The sequence below is a fragment of the Camelus bactrianus genome, chromosome 2 (assembly GCF_048773025.1).
Source record: "Camelus bactrianus isolate YW-2024 breed Bactrian camel chromosome 2, ASM4877302v1, whole genome shotgun sequence".
NCBI classification, from domain to species: Eukaryota; Metazoa; Chordata; class Mammalia; order Artiodactyla; family Camelidae; genus Camelus; species Camelus bactrianus.
In genome coordinates this window covers 131,109,136-131,115,846 of record NC_133540.1, presented here as the reverse complement: position 1 = coordinate 131,115,846, position 6,711 = coordinate 131,109,136, and the positions used below count along the sequence as shown (strand labels likewise).

General features: G+C 48.2%; 1 non-coding gene across 1 annotated transcript; it reads left to right on the top strand.

The window, feature by feature from the left end:
- Positions 1–5,421: 5,421 nt before the first annotated feature.
- LOC123613696 (U6 spliceosomal RNA) lies at positions 5,422–5,529 on the top strand. The gene has a single exon (XR_006721082.1). It is a non-coding gene; the product is annotated as a U6 spliceosomal RNA (small nuclear RNA).
- The last annotated feature ends 1,182 nt before the right edge of the window (positions 5,530–6,711 follow it).

The following is a 6,711-nucleotide window of genomic DNA, read 5'->3' as shown; positions in this document are numbered from 1 at the left end:
ACCTGACATGTAGGGTGACCAACTGGTCCCCAGCACCCTGGCCTTAGCGTCCTGGGAACCCCTCAGTCCCAGGCAAACTAGGATAGCTAGGAGCCTGTTCCCCATCTTGACAGTGAGAAGCATGGTGCCAGGAGCCTCAACTCTACCATTTCACGTCATTCTCACACCAAAACTCTTTATAGGCGCTATTCTTCCCATTTTACAGCTGAGGAAACCAAGGGCTCAGTTCCGTCCTCTGCTCAGAAATATAAGTAATGAAACCAGAATTAGAATCCAGGTCTTTGGGCTCGGTGACCTTGAGGCTTTCCACAAAGACAAAATGCCCCCAAAGGCATCGATTTCCTGAGGATTTACAGTTCCATTTTGTGAAAAGGATAAGTCAAGCCACTTTTCATTTGGAAATTGCTTGTCAACGCTGTTCTTCTGAAAGAGAACTTGTCTGACAGGGGCATACATCAGAAGAGAGACTCCACACCCCAGGAGTGGTGGAGCCACAGCTCCGCCTTAAAGACCCTCGGGTGGCCAAGCGTCAGGTGGCGGGCACCTGTGACTGCAGGACCCTCCAGTTCCGTGGGTGGCGGGCATCCCTGGGGCTGTGCCCAGGGTGGCTTGCTGCAGTCTAAGCCCCTGAAGGCCACACACCATTATCCCTGGGTGAGGTTTCCCCATTCACAGGCCTTAAGAGAACTTCGCAGCCCTCCGGGGACCTGGGAGCCATGTAAAGAAGTTCAGCCTGGTCTACTGGGTGGGGAGAGACCATGCAGAGAGGATGAGGCCCCAGGCACCCCAGACACAGAAGTGAGGCCATCTGGAACGCGCCAGCCAGCCGAGCTCCCAGCTCAGTGCGGCCACGTGAGCAGAAGAGCCACCCGGCTGAGCCCAGCCGACCCACAGGACCACGAGCTGTAATAAATCCTTGCCGTCTGAGGTCTCTATGTTATGAAATGACAACCAATAATGGAAACACTCCTCCAGTGCTTCTGTGTGCATTTCCTAAGGACAAGGACACCCTATAGCCACTGTGCAGTTGTCAGAGCTAGGGAGTCAGCACTGGCACAGTATTACTGTCTAATCCACGGTCCTTATTCAAAGTTCACCAGTTGTCCCGATAATGCCCTTTTTAGCACTTTTTCTCTCCAGTTCAGGATCCTTTAGACAAACTTGGCTAAGAGTGTCACACACAACTGCAGAACAGTAGGACTGTCAGATATGAAAGATATCACCCATCTGAGCAAAGGGACCAGGGATTGGCCATCCCCCAAGTCCAATCCCAGCCCTGGGCGGGGAAGCCCCGGTAAAGTGGAGGGAATTCACTTTTCAGACTTTCAGAGCTGGGTTTCACCCCCAACTCGCCCTGTGACCCTGCACAGGGGACCCACCCCCAGAGCCTCGGTTTCCCACCTGCAGAAATAACCCCTTCCCTCCCAGACTAGTCCTCGTGGGCCCACCTCAGGCAGAGCTCGCCAGGAGGCGGGTGTCCAATTGGTAGAGGTTTCCTCCTTACTTTCCAACAAAATGTACATTTTATGGGTGAGCAACATACATTTTGGCTCAAGAAAGGTTCCATGTCCACAAGATGGAAAAACAAATGTCGTTTTAAAGAACACTGTGCATTCCAGGGACCACACTGGCTTCCCTGTCTAAATGTACTATGCTAGGTCCCAGTGATCATCAGCCCACCACCCCCAGAAACATCCACTGACCAAAATGCAATCCCATCAGCGGTTTGAGAGAGACACTCAGGTCCAAGTGGCCTGTGCCAACTCTTCCAGAAAATAGCCTGACAGATGCTGCTGCTCTTGGAACCTGACTTAACACTGCTTGTGGTCCACTCTCCCTTCCCTGATCTTTATCCCTGAATTTCTGCCTATAAATCCACTTTGGGATTTGGCCTCCCTGTCTGTCCATCTCCTACACGGTGCCCTACAGAACTCATAAAGGAATCCATACAGTGCCCACCACGCAGCAGGGGGCTGAGGGAGTAATTCCACAGCCCACCCTTGAGAGCAGGGCCCTTAGTTAAAATAAAAGACCTGGTCTTTTCATCAATGGTGATTACCAAGAGAACCCCTGGGGATGGAATCGGAGGCTCCCAAAATGTTGTCTCAAGGCACGCCGCCCAAGAGGCAACTGGGAGGATGGGTGGGCGTGGCCATGGCTGGGTGGTCCTCCCACGGGACCTCGTCCTCACCAGCCACACCCACCCCTGCTCAATAGGTGTGACTTCAAGGCTCAGAGAGCTTGCGGGCCTGACCTGAAGTCAGAGTGCTAGATTTACACCCGGGTTTGCCTGGCACGGAGGCCAGGTCTATGCCTCAGGTGGCTTCTCATTTGTGCTTCAGCATGTGGGCAGTGGAGCTGGACTGCCTGGGTTCAAATCCCAGCTCCGCTCCTCCCTGTATGACCTTGCGCCCTCAGTTTCCCCACCTGCAAAATCACAACAACAGTGATAGCTTCATGATCCAGTCGCTGTAAAGGGATTAAAACAGGGCTTGCCCTACAGTGAGTGCCGTGCTATCACCTCATCTCGTCCTGAACCGTTACAAATGTCCTAGCTTCATTAGACATAAACAGCGTGTTATTATTGTTATGGAGGTGAAATTCACAATGCATGAAATTAACCATTTTAAGCTGGACGATTCAGTGGCATTGAGTGCTTTCACGATGTTCTGCAACCATCCCCACCATCAAGGTCCAAAACATTTCCATCAGCCCAGAGGGAAATCCTGTACTCATGAACCAGCCACTCTTCACTTTCTCCTGCCTCCAGCCTCTGGCAACCACTCATCTGCCTTCTATTTCTATGAATTTGCCTCTTCTAGACATTTCACGTAAGTGCCATCACAGAACACTTGTCCTTTTGTGTTTGGCTTCCGTCACTTAGCATCGTGTTTGAAAGTTCATCCACATGTAGCATGTATCAGTGCTTCATTCTTTTTTCTGGCCGAATAATATTCCATCGCATGAATATGTGTACCTGTGTGTGTGTGTGCACGTGCACATATGCAGATCTCACATTCTGTTAATCCATTCATTTATCAGTTGATGGACATTTGGGTTGTTCCCATCTCTTGCCTATTGTGAATCACGTTGCTGTGAACACTTATGTACAAGTTTTTGTGTAGACATCTGTTTTCCCTTCTCTTGGGTGTATACTTAGGAGTGAAGTTTCTGGGTCATACAGTAATTCTGTGTATAAGTTTTTGAGACATCACCAAACTGTTTTCCATAGTAGTTGCACCATTTTCCACTCCCTGCAGCAATCACAAATTTTCCGATTTCTCCACATCCTCGCCAACACTTGTCATTCTCCATTTGTTAATTATAGCCACCCTAGAGGGGTGTGAAGAGGTAACCATGTGGTTTTCAAATGAAGCTAAAAAGTGACTTTTTTTTAACTCAAGAATTGACCCCTCTGCTTTGATCCTCTGGGAGCTCAACAAGATTTAAACTCTTGTTTAGATGAGGATGGACTGTAGATGAGGATGGACTGTAGCCGAGGATTTCCCCCACCATAGGACCCAGCTGGTCTGGATAAGCGTTTCCTACATGAGTCAGAACAGCAGGGAGAAGAGGCCTAAGAGGTGCTGCCACTAGAATGGGATCATCCAGAGCCTTCCTGATCCCAGAGTGAGGAAAGGCAGGTCATTTGGATGGAACTGCCTCCACCTGGAGTTTTTTTTTTTTTTCTTTTCTTTTCTCTTCTTTTCTATTGATGTATGGTTGATGTACAATGCTGTGACAGTTTCTGGTGTACAGCATAGTGATCCAGTATATATATTCCTTCTCATATTCTTTTTCATTATAGGCTATTACGAGATATAGAATATAGTTCCCTGTGCTATACAGTAGGACCTTGTTGTTTATCTATGTTATGTATAGAAGTTAGTATCTACAAATATCAACCGCCTAATTTATTCCTCCCCACCCACTTTCCCCCTGATAATTACAAGTTTGTTTTCTATGTCTGTGAGTCTGTCTCTGTTTTGTAAATAAGTTCATTTGTGTCCTTTTTTTTCTTAGATTCCACATTTAAGTGATATAATATGGTATTTTTCTTTATCTGTCTGACTTACTTCACTAAGTATGATGATCTCTAGGTCCATCCATGTTGTTGCAAATGGCATTATGTCATTCTTTTTTATGGCTGAGTAGTATTCCATCATATAAATATACCACCATCTTCTTTATCCGGTCATCTGGACATTTAGGTTGCTTCCATGTCTTGATTATCATAAATAATGCTGCTGTGAACATTGGGGTGCATGTATCTTTTCAAATTAGAGTTTCTTCTGGATATATGCCCAAGAGTGGAATTTCTAGCTCATATGGTAAGCCTATTTTTAGTTTTTTAAGGAATCTCCATGCTGTTTTCCATACTGGCTGCACCAAATTACATTCCCACCAACAGTGTAGGAGGGCTCCCTTTTTGGAGTTTTTCTTCTTACACGTGGAAGCTGGTACACTGTTGAGAGGGATCCAGCCCCACTGATCAGTTCAGCACTTTGGGGCTGTCATGTTAATGTCTGAAGGAGAGCCCCCAGCCCTCCTGGCCACCGACAAGCTCTCGAGCCAGATCAGAAACAATGGAAAGTCCCTTCCTGCTGCATTATAGGGTTTTCCAGCCACCATCACTGCCCCAAGCAGGCCCCAGAAATCTCTGTGGCCACATGGAGCACTCTAGGCCCCTGTGTTTCTGTTTCAACCACTTGTCTATTTCTCACTGTCCCTGCTTTTGCTCAGGTTATAGGCATGCTCTGCCCAGAACACCCTTCCCCACCTGCTTTATCCAGCCTGCTTCTCCAGATCTGTGAGGTTCAGTTCAGCACACTGCCTCCAGGAAGCCCTCTCTGATGCCCCGCCTGGATCTAGGAACCCCTTCTCTGTCATGGCACTCTTTATCTTGTACTGAGCACTTTCTATTTCAGCAGCCTCCTCCACTGGGCTGTGAGTTCTTTAAGCAGGAACTGCGGGTTCATCTTGGGGTCTCTAGCACCCCTCAAAGCTATGTCTGGGATAAAGTGCCCACAGGGGATGGCAGTGTCTGCACCAAATTTTCCTCTGGGACCCAACCTACCCTATTTCATGTCTTGGTGGACAGGCAATCAAGGCACCTGATCCAATCTGGCCATGAGCTGAGCAAGTGACCCAGGTTGGGCCAACCAGGTATTCTCTCCTGAGGATTTCAGGATAGAATGACTCAAGGCCAGATTGGCTGACACCAAGTTGTTCTGACTTCTCCTGACTTCCTTGTACGTAGAAGCACAGTTTCCTCAGTTCCTGTCTTTCTGAGGCCCAGTGGTTCAGTGTCTCTTGACTGACTTCTGCGAACTACCCCAAATCTTGGAAATAAACATTTTTTGTTTTCTAAAAATTTGCCAGAGTCCATTTCTGTAGCTTGCCTCCAAAGAACCCTGGTGGGTGCTCACTTCAACAGCACATATATTAAAAACTGGAAGGATACAGAGAAGATTAGCATGGCCCCTGAGCAAGGATGACATGTAAATTCGTGAAGCATTCCATAATTTTTATGTATACCAAAAACAAGAGAAAACAAAACAAAGAACCCTGGTGGATACAGCACATTTATTTTTTAAAATTGCTGTGTGGATGGGTGAACGAATAAGCCTCTTCTTGAGGGCAGAGAGAGCTGATCAGACAGGAAGGGCAGGGGGAAGGGAAGGCACTGGCAGCAGAGAGATCACCATCCACAAAGATCCTTGGAGATCCACATTCTGGCTGGAACGCTGCAGCAAAGTGGGGTGGGAGGAGTCCTGACTTCAAAACCCAGTCTGAGACTCAACATGGGGCAAATCCCCATCACTGCCGTGAAAAGTACGCTTTGTCCTCCATGGAGCTGCTGGGGGCCACGTGCCGAGAGCATCCCCTTAGAAAGTGTACGTCCCAGGGACACGCGCTGTCATCTTGGCCTCCTTACTGTGTGTTCACTGTGGTTTGACACGAAACAGAGAGAAGATGCGCAAACCTACCCAGCAGCTTCGGGCGGTGGGACTGGGGACAGGACGGAGCTGAGGGTGAAACTCTGGGTGATGCCCCCTTCCCAAGGTTTTGATGGAGAACTTGGGGCGCAGGGCAGTGCCGCACAGCAAGTTGAGAAACCAAGGCCTGATGCCGCCAACGATGCGCTGTGGCAAAGTTGTCTTACTTGGATAAAAATCGACCATCTCTCCCTTATGTCTTTCAAAAGGTGGGCTCCAGATGGACTCAAGCCTTAGATGTGAACATTACAATAACAAAGCCAAAGAAAGCCTGAGGATGTGTCTGTGTGCCCAAGGAAAGAATGATTCTATTCCAAAAGACCCTAAAAGTGCAAGACAGAGGGGAGAAAAAAAATGACGGATCTACCTGCATCCAAATTAAGGATTCCTGTGCATAAAGGAGGGCGCAGGAGGAGGCAGCAGACGGAGCACATGGCTAGGACCCCGACTGCCAAGTGGCCACAATTCAGAACATACAGGAACTCTCAGAACAAGAAGAAAAGGACAAAAGTTCTGAAAGGAAAAAAAAAACACCACAAAGGTGGAGCAGAAGGTGGCATTATTAAATGCCTACTAAGAGATGTTCAAACTCAGTGAAAAGAGACACAGTGATGTTCAAAGTGAGGCCCAGCTTTAGCCTCATTATGCAAGAGAGGCCCGTTGCTGAGCGGTCCGGCTGATGCTGGCGGGAGTGTCTGGAGAGCTGCGCTCC